The following is a 13,385-nucleotide window of genomic DNA, read 5'->3' on the forward strand; positions in this document are numbered from 1 at the left end:
TTATACAAGAGAAATGCAAAATAAAACTAAAGTGAGATACTCTTTTTTTAACCTATCAAATTGGTAAAGAAACAAATTTTGAACACATGAGATATTATCGAGGGTATGGGGGAATAGGCAATGTTACTACTGCTAGTGGACATAGGAATTTTTCAGTTTTCATTGAGACCAATTTGGAAATAGTTATCAAAACTTAAAATGCACATGTTATTTGATTCTCCTGGTACAGTTAAACCCATAGATCTTGTACGTGTGTGAAATAGTATATATTTTAAGGATATTCTTAGCAGCAATTGGAAACAAATACTCATCCTTAGGAGACTGATTAAATAAATTATGGTATATGTAGTGGAATATTTAATAGTTATTAAAAAGAATAAGGCAGATTATATATACTGAAATGGAACAATTATTAAGTCCAAAAGGCAAGGTCCAGAACAGAGGGTAAGAGTAGGTTACTATTTCGGAGGAGGCTAAATTGAGATACATATTTTCTTGCATATGCAATATCTCTGGAGGGAATTATAAGAAAATGGAAAATGCCTCTGGGGATTGAAATGGGAGGGAGTCTCATTTTCCACTGCATACGCTTATTTGGATTTCCTGAATTTTGTATATGTTTTTGAAAAAGCCTAGAAGAGGAAGAAACATCTTCAACTCAAAATATATCTCTGTAGTGCTAATAGTCAACTCTGAAAAATTAGGGAATTGAAAAGTGAATTAATTTATTTTTTTATTTATTTTATTTATTTTATTTTTTTTTTATTTTCCCACTGTACAGCAAGGGGGTCAGGTTATCCTTACATGTATACATTACAATTACATTTTTCCCCCAGCCTTTCTTCTGTTGCAACATGAGTATCTAGACAAAGTTCTCAATGCTATTCAGCAGGATCTCCTTGTAAATCTATTCTAAGTTGTGTCTGATAAGCCCAAGCTCCCGATCCCTCCCACTCCTTCCCCCTCCCATCAGGCAGCCACAAGTCTCTTCTCCAAGTCCATGATTTTCTTGAAAAGTGAATTAAAAAAATAACTCTAGGGGAGTCCTCCTTGTGGCTCAGTGGTTAACAAACCTGACTAGGATCCATGAGGATGGGGGTTCCATCCCTGGCCTTGCTCAGTGGGTTAAGGATCTGGAGTTGCTATGAGCTATGGTGTAGGTCGCAGATGAGGCTTGGATCCTGCATTGCTGTGGCTGTGGTGTAGGCCGGCAGCTACAGCTCTGATTCGACCCCTAGCCTGGGAACCTCCATATGCCACAGGTACGGCCCGAAAAAGACAAAAGATCGAAAAACAAAACAAAACTCTGGTTCATATATCTGATAAGGGGTTAACATCCAGAGTATATAAAAATTCTTACAACACAACAACAAAGACAATTCAATTAAAAATTGAGCAAAGGACTCAAAGAAACATTTCTCTGAAGATATGCAAATGACTGATAAGCACATGCGAAACTCAAAATGACTAACCATTAGGGAAAGGCACCCTTAATACCATGACTATTATTAAAAAAATAAGAGTAGCAAGTGTTGGTGAGGATGTGGAGAAATTGAAAACCCTGTGTACCCTTAATGAAAATGTGAAATGCAGCAGCCACTTTAAAAAAAAGTATGGCGGTTCCTCAAAAAATGAAAATAGTATTTTTGTATGATCCAGCAATTCCACTTCTGGGTATTCGCCCAAAAGAATTGAAAGCAAGGTCTCAAGATCTGTGTCCCCAGCAGCATTATTCATAGTAGCCGAGAGGTGGGAGCAATCCAGGTGTCCATGGGCGGATGACTGGAGAAACATAATGTGCTATGTGCAGACAGTGGGGTTTATTCAGGCCTGAAGAGGAAGGAAATTCTGACATATGCTTCAAGGTGGATGACGCTTCAGGACCTTTTGCTAACCCCAATTAGTCACCAGAAGACAAATACTGTTATGATTCCATCTCTATGAGGTTCTTGGAGTAGTCAACTTCAGAGAGACAGAAAGTAGAAAGATGGGTGCAGGGGCTGGGGATAGAGGGAAATGGGGGGACGTGTTTAGTGGGTATAGAGTTTCAGTTTTATAAGATGAAGCTTTCTGGAGACATCAACGTGAATAGACTTGTCACTACTGAACTGAACTCTATACTTAAAAATGAAAAAGAATCTATATGTGTTTGTGTGACTGGGCCACTTTGCTGTATTGTAGAAAATTGACAGAACACTATAAATCAGCTATAATGGAAAAAAATAAAAATCATTAAAAAAAGAAAATTTCATTTGATTTGCATGATTAAGAAAATGGTGATGATTGTAAATTTTATACCCTGTGTATTTTACCACAATTAAAAAAAAACCTAGTTCCTTTGGTGGTTCCTTTGGTGGTCCTTTCGACTAGTATCCACGAAGATGTGGGTTCGATCCTGGCCTCGCTCAGTGGGTTAAGGATCTGGTGTTGCTGCAAGCTCTGGTATAGGTCGCACGTGCAGGTCCAGTACCAGGTTGCTGTGGCTGTGGTGTAGGCCAGTAGCTGCAGCTCCGATTAGACTTCTAGCCTGGGATGTGGTCCTAAAAAGACCAAAAAAAAAAAAAAGGAAAGAAATTAGATAATATAATCTGTCCCCCCGCCAAAAAAAAAAATCCCCATGGTAAGGAAGATGGCTATGTAGATAAATAGCTGTGATTCGGAATATAATTGTGTCCAAAATGAGGTATAAACAAAGCTTTAGGGTAGCACAAGATGGTATGTCGATAACGGAGATTGCCTATGACTTTACACAATAGGAGGTGATATTTTGAGCTGGTATTAGAATGCAATATTTATGGGGTAGAGAGGGTAGAAAGAAAGTCTGGGCTGAAGGAGTATCACAAGTAAAGGCATATACAGGGAGAGGGATGATGAGAGGTACCATCATCAGAACAAAATGATGCTGGAAAAGAATCAAGACAGAGGAGTTCCCTAGTGGCCTAGCAGGCTAAAGATCTGTGTTGTTAGTGAGGTGGCATGGGTTCAGTCCTTGGCCTGCAAATTTCTGCATGCTGTGGGTGCAGCCAGGAAAAAAAAAAAACAAAGATTCTTAGTGTCTTTGAATGTTGGACCACAGAAATTAGACTTTGTTGATGTCTACTCATGAAAGATTTTTTTTTCTTTACTCACTTATCATTTTTTATTTTATTTTTTGCCCATGGCATGCAGAAGTTCCTGGGCCAGGGATTGAACCTGCTCCACAGTGACAACCAGAGCCAGAGCAGTGACAACGTTGGATCCTTAACCCACTGAGTCACAAAGCAACACCTCGTTGTGAAAGCTTTTGAACTGAGTAATATCATAGTTTACATTTTAGAAAAGCATTATTTTTGCACAGGATATAGGGTTGTGTTAGAGGTATGCAGAATACTTAGGAGCCTGTTGAGATTCTGTGGGCTCCTTAAATGTGGCCATTTTGGAAGATTGTGCCTTTGCTTTACCACAGTGGCCATGCTTCCCTCTCTAGTCAAACAAGTGGATGAATTCTGAGTATACCATTCAGGGTTGACTGGGAGATTAAGATGTGGTCAAGAGAGGTTTCAGAGAATTTGTAGGAAGCCTCTATGGGCAGAACTGACTAAACAGGCATCTCTGTTTTCTTCTTCTTTTTTTTGCTAAGGGCCGCACCCGTGGCATATGGAGGTTCCCAGGCTAGGGGTCCAATCGGAGCTACAGCTGCCAGCCTATGCCAGAGCCACAGCAACATTCGAGCCACATCTTCGACCTACACCACAGCTCCTGGCAACACTGGATCCTTCACCCACTGAGCGAGGCCAGGGACCGAACCTGCAACCTTGTGGTTCCTAGTCGGGTTCATTAACCACTGAGCCACGATGGGATCTCCTCTGTTTTCTTCTTGATTTTCTTTTTTCTTTTTGTAGTGGGGCAGTTAAGTGTTTATTTAAAGAGAGAAGAGAGAGAAGATAGGTACAGAGAAAGTAAAGGCACAGGCAGGCTGGGTGGAGGGCGGGTGGAAAGGGAGAGAGAAAGACAGAGACACAGAGAGAAAAAGCAAGAGAGGAAGAGCTTGGTTTTCTCTTAATGCCATAAAGTATGTTGTTCCTTTGATCTGAGAGTAGGAGAGAGACAGAGACAGACAGAGACAGAGAGAACGAACACATGAGCCGGAGACTCAGTTCTGGGTGCAGACCTCTTTGTTCTTGGCGATGTATCTTATTCTGCCTCTCTCAGAATAAGAGAAGTAGGGGTTTTGCCTTTTTCCTCCTTGGGTTTGCCTCACTCTTGTTTTGGGGTGTGAACTGCTCTCAGGGCTGCTTTAAAACTCCTGCTGTTTTGTTTCTTGCCAAGTTGGTTTTAGAGTTACCAGTTACATTCCTTTCCCTGTACAAAGCCAACATATATGATTTCACGTATGTCGAATGTACATTTTCCCTCTCCAGCCGCTTCTCTGTCATCTTGTTTTGCGTCTCTGTTGGAGGGTAGCTTGGGTCCTATTTGCCCTCCCCCCAGAGGTCATCTTCTTAAAGTTTTCCTCCCGCCAATGGAGCAGGAAATGTTTAGAACCCAAAAAGCTAAAAACATTATATTTCAAAGTTGTTCCCTAAATAAGGCAGTATACAATATCAATTTATGGGGGTTTATCAGTAAACATCTAATTTAGTTGTTTTGTTGATGTTTCACTGTTTTTTCTCTCCATGCTGTAACCTTTTTCTTTGACTCTTTGCATTAGAGAAATATGAACTGACTTCCTAGAGTTGAGAGAAACTCCACGCATTTTTAAAGATAGAGTTTGTCCTTTCACTAGATATTAGATGGCTCAGTTTGTTTCCTTGAACTCTTTTTCTTCCCGATTCTCAGGTGTTCAATGCAATGGGATACACATATCCACACACCATTTAGTAAAGGGGAATGGAGTGGATTCTGAATTCATCTTTTTTGCTAATTTTTCTCTCCTGCTAGGAAAAGTGCAGGAGAGAAAAGTCTGAGAAAAAATATTTTCTGATCAGCTTCTATTGAAAATACTTAATCAAAGTAGTCAGAGGAAGAGAGAGATGCTTAAGGATTGCTACCTGATTATCCCATGAAAAAGTTATAAATCTATCTGAGGTGTGATTCTCTCTTGGGGAATGTTTACCATCCTATTAGCATTGATTTGCATATCTTTACTTTTAACAAATATGTGATTGGATCTGAAGATGGAAGACTACATTTGCTCTCATTCAAAATTTAATTTTATGGTAATATCATCTACCTAATTATTATCTTTGCTAAAAGTATCCATGACTGAGAAGTCTGGTTGGTTAGAAAGTGTGCTGTTGAGACCAGTGCCGTGGGGTTGATCAAGGGTGGTCTTGGCTCACAGAGAGGGCTCGTCTTGGCTTTTTACTTGATACATATTTTTGTTCTCATGCAAACTAATGTGGGTAAATCGAGGGAGAATTCGTCATATTAGTTGGCCCTACCAATGACAGGAGGTGACTGGGGTCGACTGACAGTGGTTTCATCAGCTTTGTATTTGAAAAGCAGAACACCCTAATAGGGTTTTAAATGTTTAAGAGTTAATGAAACTACTGCAGAAAAAGTGGTCGTTTAAAATTAATTGCCATTTTTGTTTAAAAAATGTGGTTGATTTTTAAGTACTTTGTTCTGTGTTTGCTTTTCTGTTTGCTGTAAATATTACACGTAAAGATTATGCTTTAAACACTGTAAACTCGTTTTCTAGTATTAACTAAATGGTCGTGGAAAATGTTACACTTTAAAGGTCACGTTGATTTTGTGGCATTTCCAGTTTTACATTTTACACATACATTTGAATTGGTTTAGTGTCTAGTTGAGTGTTTAGAGATCCAGGTAATAAATATGGAAGAGAAATTGCAAAAGGGCACAGTGTTTTAGAATGCACATATCTTTATATCTTCCATTTTTCTTTTGTCTCATTAGCAAAATTTCAAATTCCAAGAGGCAATTCAAAGGGCCGCAAGGACAGCACAATAATAAGAATGTTCAATACTTAAGTTCAGAGACAACTCTAATTATATTTTTCTATTAATTGATATTACATATAGATTTGTACTTTTCTTCCTTTTGTATCCCTTCCCATTTGAAAATTAGTTAGAAACGAATGAGACTTAAACATTTACCTTTTATATAGAAGAATAAACTAATTGTATATTCAGATACATTTTATATAAATTGCATCCCAGTGCTGTAAAAGCAGTTATGACATCAGTAACTCATCCTGCTCAGTGTTTAATGGGAATGGTGAGTATTTACGGGGAGTGATTCATGAATAACTGGGAGACAGTGGAGCGTGGTGCTTAAGTGCATAGACCACAAGGCAAATATTCTGGGTTCAGCTGTGCTACTTAACTATCTGTATGACTTTAGAAAGATTACTCAAATACACTGAGCATTAGTTTAAATTGATATTTAGGGATAAAGATAGAGTTAATGTAGGGATTAGCTGATGTAATTAGAATAACAATTTTTATTGTAATATTGATATAGTGATATAGTGTTTTACACAAAATGAATTTTCTTTACTAGACTGAAATTTTTACTTCGTTGGTTTCACAAGGGTTTTTTTTTTTGCAGTTTTTTTTTTCTTTTTCTGATTAATGCCTCTTTCAGAGTTTACAGATTTGATAATAACTTGTAAAAGAGTGTTTTTGACTGATTTTGTGTGAGTGGCCAATCACTCCATCTTCATTACAAATGAAAGAAACCCTCACTGCTCTCTTTGTCAAAAATTTTTATGCAGTTAATGTTGTTAACTCCCCAAAGGTAGCAAAATGTTAGTATAATTTTGGCCAAGGAAAAATAACATTTAATTGTTTCCTGGAGGATTGATTCAGTTTTCTATATATCAGTTCTAAAATGGACCTTTCATCTTTGATGGCTCTTTTTGTTAGAAAAGAAGAAATGAAATTGCCACCTTCCTTTTTAATTAGACAACAAATTACTGGGCCAGGGAAAGGTCTTTGGGTGATATGCCTAGTCTTTTTATAGAAAAAAGGCTACTTTGGGTTCTTTAAAACTTCATTATTCAAAACTGAGATATTAATTTAAATTGCTTTGAATTCTTATGTGGCTCACGTTTTTATCTAGCTTGTATAGTTCCCCAAATCTATCAAAATTGTTAGTGGATTTTCTTTCTAAGCCACTTATTGTAACAACTATTGTGATGTTCCCTAATATTATTCGATGTTGATCAGACAATAAAAATAAGTTTCTTACAAAACTGGAAAGATAAGGGAATTATTCTCAGGGCCACTGAACTTTTGATTAAGTTGAAACAACCTAATCAAATTTGGTAACCTATAGGTGATCTATTTGGTGACCAACATGAAAATAATTTTGTTTATTATTAGTGGTGCTTCTTTGCAGATGGGGTCTTAACTTATCTTTGCTGCTGTAAGCAGGACTATATTACAAGTTTCCCCAAGTGTGGGTATTATCCTTTATGGACCAGTCAGCTACTTGTTGTAGATTTGTTACATGAGTGCAGATATGAAGTAAAGCTCAGACAAGACATTTAATAGTGCCATCATTAGAAATAATCATACTTTCATGAGTATGCTCACCTGTTACTGAAGTCAGAAAGGTCTTGGAGCACTGGTGCAGTGATGATGCTGGGAAGTATCGTGTGAGACAGGCGATTTTGGTACTGGGAGGACAGGGCCATCCCGTGGATTTCTGATATGGAACGTGAGGACCTGGAGTTAGACTTGTAGAGTCATAGATAGTTGGAGACAAGAACCTTAGAGGTAGTCTCTTCAAGTAGATGAAAAGAACTGCCTAGTCCTTGGCCTAGCTGGGACTTGAATCCAAGTTTTCTGATTTCTCATTTGCGACTGAGCACGGGAAGAGGAGAAAAGGTTTAACTCTAGAAGAGGAGGCTTGCTTGGTTCTTTGGAAATGGCACCTGCATGGAGGTGCTGTCCGATGGATCGGGCAGCTCTCAACACGGCCTGCTCTGGCCACCCAGCATTTAAAGGAAGGGCGTGTCTGACACAACCATACCAGGCTGTCTTCCCCTCAGCTTTGCAAGTGGGTGGTAATAGACAGCATATCGCAAATTAAACAAGCAGTCAGGAAACATTTATTTGGCACCTGCAAATGCTTAGTAAAATTCTCGGAGCCTTCGGGTTTTTAGGGAGGTGTGATGCATGGTGCTTCCTCTTTTGTGGCTTATAGTGTGGTGGGGAGAATGGACTTATCTATAAAAGATAACTGACAGTACTGCTGGCAAATGAGGGTATGGCTGGTAAATGCCAGAGGAGTCTGGGGGTGGAAGGTGGCTCTGTGGGTCACAGTGCTGGCCTAAGGTTTCCCAGAAGAGGTGAAAATTAGGTTGGTTGGTTCTGTTATTATCAAACACGGAGGCTGCTAGAGTGAGGCAGCTCTGATGCCATGGGAGGACCTACATAAGCCAAAATCTAAGCCTGCAAATGCCTCAGGGTTTCAAGATGGAAACCTAAGGACAACCAATCGCAAAAGGCCAGTTAGGCTTTCAGTTGTAGCCATTCAGCCCTTTCTTTGCTTTGCTTCCTGCCTTTCTGTGTGCAGGTCTCTCCCTGAGCTCCTCTCAGTGAGGCTCTTCTGACCACTTCCTGCTCGGCTCCGCCCTGTTCAAATTGGTTTTTGGTCACATGAACTCTTAACATTTCAGATAAACTCAAGACAAACATACTTCAATTTGTCTTTTAACCCTTCTCAGCGCAGTAGAGTTTGTGAATAGCTATACGCTCTAAAGATTTTCGGATTCATCTTTCTGTTACAGAGCCGGGACTTGATTGCAGGTGTTTACCTGACTTCCAGTGGGTACCATTCCACAGTCTGCACGCTGGGCTGCATAGGACAGCAGAGGGCTTCTGGCTGAGGGCATCCCATTTCTACTTCCCATCCAGGGGTGTGTTCACCAGCAGAGCAAGTTCTTTCCACCGGTCTTCTGAATGTTGCATTCAGAAGCACCCCCTGGTTTCAGCTACCTCGTTCCCCTTTTGTTTCTTGGAAAAATAGCTAAAATTACTTGTTCCATGTGGGTTTGGTGCATTTTTCCATTTAAGATGATCTTTTCCCTAAGACTACGAGAGTGAGATGGGATATTTCTTGATAGTAAGTGAAACATAGCAGCAGCTGGCATTTACAGTGGGTTTTTCTGTTATTCAATTAGATTATTTTGATATTCTGTGTTATGAATCGTTAGTCTGGAGATTGGTACATAAATAATGCCATTAAACACTATCAGATAAATAAATTTAGCAACAGCCGTATCAGAGAATAAATATACCTTTCAAAACTCATGTTGTTTCTCTCTACCTAGATAATTTTGCATTCAAATGGTATTTCTCATTTTAGCACACGTAAGGGCCTATAAACCTGACAGAGATGAATTTACTCTAAGCAAGAAATATGAAAAGACATTAGGGCTTGACTTATATAGAGTGTGAGCCTCAATCTGCTGCTGATTCTTTAAGGCGGTGATTTTTAACCTTTTTCTTTGTTCTTTTTCTTCTTATTTTAATGCAGTGAGCTCTTCTTTAAGGAAAATCTTTTTTGGAGTTCTGTTCTTTTAAAAAAAACACAGCAGATGAAAGCACAGTGACTCTGATTGAAGCAGGGAGTCTGGGTTCAGAGCTGTGCTCACTTAATTCTAGCTCCTTTTGGTCCCAAAGCCTCTAGGGAATCCTCAGGACACCGTGGACCATGGATTAAAACACTTCTTTTAAGAAAAAACGTGCTAAATACTTTTTTAAAAGAGTAAGCTGTCAATTGAAAAGACAACTCTTTCTTTTTTGAAAAGAAAATTCTTAATGCCGTGTAGTTGAATGGGTTATGAAAAGTTCCTTGACCCTCGTTACCCATCTTGACTGCCTTTAGGCATGAGTGCTGTGCTATGATTTATCAAGGAAAAAAAGCACCGAAAAAAATCAGCCTCTTGAAGTTATACATACACAAACATACATAATTAAGAAAAGAATTGCTTTCTTCTTAAATGTCTTCAACTACCAAGTAGAACTATCAGGTGAGAGATGGAGATAATCAGAAGAACATATGCACATGCTCACATGTGTGTGCGTGTGCACAACATACACACAATTTGTTGCATGTGGTCGAGCAGTGCCTTTTTCTCAACCCATGCATCTGCAGCATCCCTCACATTCTGAATCTAATGTGCAGAGTCTACACAGACAGGGAATTTTGAGGTCAGCCTACCAAAATCATTACTTAAGGACTTGTTTTTGGTGACGCGTTATTGGAAGTTATTTGTTAATTTCCTTAATAAACCTGTATTGACCACTGAACCCTTCAGTGCAAGGCACTGAAGGATGGCAGTAAACAAGGGTCCCTGCCCTGGAGGAGAAAATCCGTTGTGCTAAGTGCTAGACTAGGGGAGGCATAGGATTTGTGAGAACACACAGGAGAAGCATCTAATTTAGATTCGGAGAGTCAGGGTGGACTTCCCAGTGGAGTGGCCTTTAAGCAAACCTGAGAGGTGGTGGCCAGGACAAAGAACGGTGGGAGGAGTGATGAAGACAGAAGGAAAAATGTGTAAGGGGCAGGAGACAGTAAAAGCATGACATATTCTAGAAATTGCATACTATTGGGTTTGGCAGGAGCACAATATGCTAATGAAAGAGGAGAAATCATGAGACTAGGGACCTAACCCTGCTTATTAGGTCGTGTGTTAAATCTAAGGTGCTTGTTATGTTACAGGAAATGGGAAGTTAGTGAAGGCTTTCAAGCCAGAGAAGTTATCCGTTTTATTTTTTCAGCAGAGGGGCACCTTGGTTAACTCCTGTGTTGACCTTGGGGCGGCTGTTTGGATGCTACAGTCATTCTCTGCGAGTAGAAGGACCAGACTATAGAATACTGTGTAGTTTGTCTTTCCATAACACCCCAACTGCCTCTCTCTTTTATGAAATTTATCTTTCTTCTTGTATTTTTATGGCCCTCTGAACCTTATCGCAAGGCCAACGTCATTCAAAAGAAAAGCGGTTAATGTTCAGTCTCTATATAGACAGATATATCTTCATTCTTGCAGTAGAGAAGCAGTTTTGATGCCCAGCACATAATAGTTACTCAATAAATGTTTATTGGCATAAAAGTGAATACCGAAAGAAAAGATGCCAGCTCAATTCTCTCTTTTTTTTGGTAACCCTTACTCTTCCTCCTCCATGTTCTTTAACTTTAGAGAATTTCCTTATCAGCTGTTCTTTAAACCTGCAAAAAGGTCCAATCATATATATATATTAGTAGTACTAATGATAATTACTAAAACTGAACATTTGAAATAGTTCAGATTCACAAACTTTCCATTTTCCTGCTGGTTCCCGAATTCACCTGACAGTTGATATGGAGATATAATAAAGAATAGTGGAAAACTTTAGTCAGCTCAACAGGAGTACTTTGGGAATTATGTAGAAGGGTCATTTATGAACTGAAAAAAATTTCCCTGCCAGCAAACTTCATTTCTAACATATATCTGAGAATGATCACAAAGGAAAACACTATTTTGCATTTGATTAAACAACAGTTTATAAAATACATACATGGTATTAACTGCTTATACTAAATTAAATTAACATTACTCAGTTTACCTTTTGAGGCTAAATACTCAATTCTTTAATACTTCCCAATTTCAGAGGCTAAGCCAATCCATAGGTAGTTTTCAATGGTTTATATCATTACTGACCTAGTATATTTAGGTGGACATACTTCCTCGTATTTCGCCAGTAGGAACACCTTCAAGGCAGGCCTATGTGTCCTTTTGATGTGCTTCCATGGTTTTTCTAAGCACTTGGCCTAACAAGATATTCCAGGCTCATTCTATACCTTCCTTGCCCCAGCCCTGGAGTCTCCCCTTTCTTGAAGTGCCCTGGTTCCCTATTGTGAGGAATGATATTAGAACCTAAGATCCGGGTACTAGATACACTCATTGCTACTGGAATATCATTTTTTTTTTATGGTCAGTTGATTTTTAAAAATAATTTAATCTTGTATTAAGATATAGTTTATTTACAATGTTGTGTTAGTTTCAGATGTATAGCAAAGTGATTCAGTTATACATATACTTATATCCATTCTTTTTCAGATTCTTTTCCCTTATAGGCTATTACAGAATGTTGAGTCGAGTTCTCTGTGCTATGCAGTAGGTCCTTGTTGGTTATCTATTTTATATATAGCAGAGTGTATTCGTTGATATTAAACTCCTAATTTATCTGCCCCCTTCCCCCCATTACTGGCTTATCTTTGCTTTTAAGTCTCCAGAGGATTCTTCCTTGGCTTTCCCCCCTGTATTTATAGCTCCCCTTTTCCAAAGAGAGCACCCTGGCTCCCAGCTAACACTGTTTCTCTTTTGTTCAGTGCTATCGTGTATCTAAAACAGTTTCACAACGGTTTTCCTTATTTGCATTTCCCCTTCGCCTACCCCAATTGAGGTTATGTAATTAAATACTATGTTCAAAAATTAATAGGGTTAAAAGAGGGTGCAAGGAAACTTTTGGACGTGTCTGATGTGTTGATGGACTATATTGTGGTCATGGTTTCATGGTTTATACTTTGCACGCATCAAGTTGTATATATTAAATATGTATAGCTTTTGGTATGTCAGTCATACCTTATTACAATAGTTATTAAAAAAAAGAAAAATGATGGGTGAACTACCATGGTGGGCAATACAGGGTGAGTTTGAACTGCCTACATTCAGAATTTAAAACAAATTTTCTTTTTTTGGCCACCTCGCAGCATGTGGACTTCCCAGGCCAGGGATCAGATCCTAAGGAAGGCTGGGACCTAATGCCTGCCTCAGGTCCTTAAGCTACTGTGCTGGGCCAGTGATCGACCTGTGTCCCTGCGCTCCAGAGATACCACCAATCCTGTTGAGCTGCAGTGGGAACGCCCAGAATTTTTTAATGTGAGAAAGAAAATAAATCTCTCTCCTGTTTGTTTCACTTAAAAAACGTTAACCGAATTAATCCCTCCATTCACCACAGTGGATACCTGTTTAATCTTCTGTCTTGTTTAGATTAAGTGTCTAGTGGGACAAGGACCATTCCTCTTTCTCTCTCTATGTATATAAACGTGTGGTGTAAATCAAGAATATTGAGGTTGTTTTGCCCTGTGTTTCACATCTTTGATTAGAAACTATTGCTGAAGCCAAGTAAAGTTTAATATTTCTTTTCTTTTTTTTTCATTTTTTACGTATAGAATGTTCCTCTACCTTTTTGCATTTTACTCAGAAATAGCAGAGACATTTCTCTCTAACTGCTGTGTTTGCATTCCTGAAAAATCTTTAATTCTGCAAAATCATATGCTAAAAGTGATAGGGCTTCTAGGGCAAATAGGGTTAGGAACAGATGGTTTAAAACCAGTGAAATTGTGTAAACAGAGCCGGTATCAAAAAATGATAATTGTTATAA

General features: G+C 38.8%; 1 protein-coding gene across 7 annotated transcripts in view; it reads left to right on the top strand.

The window, feature by feature from the left end:
• IMMP2L (inner mitochondrial membrane peptidase subunit 2) overlaps positions 1 to 13,385 on the top strand; it is a 916,780-nt gene that overhangs the window by 13,593 nt on the left and 889,802 nt on the right. The window contains exon 1 of one of the 7 annotated variants that reach the window (XM_047763797.1): positions 3,228 to 3,292. The exons of the other annotated variants lie outside the window; for them this stretch is intronic. The gene's annotated coding sequence lies outside the window, so the exon portion shown is untranslated. Of the gene's footprint in view, positions 1 to 3,227; positions 3,293 to 13,385 lie in introns of those variants that run through there. 7 annotated transcript variants of the gene reach the window in all.

Source organism: Phacochoerus africanus, chromosome 16, assembly GCF_016906955.1.
Source record: "Phacochoerus africanus isolate WHEZ1 chromosome 16, ROS_Pafr_v1, whole genome shotgun sequence".
Classification (NCBI taxonomy): Eukaryota; Metazoa; Chordata; class Mammalia; order Artiodactyla; family Suidae; genus Phacochoerus; species Phacochoerus africanus.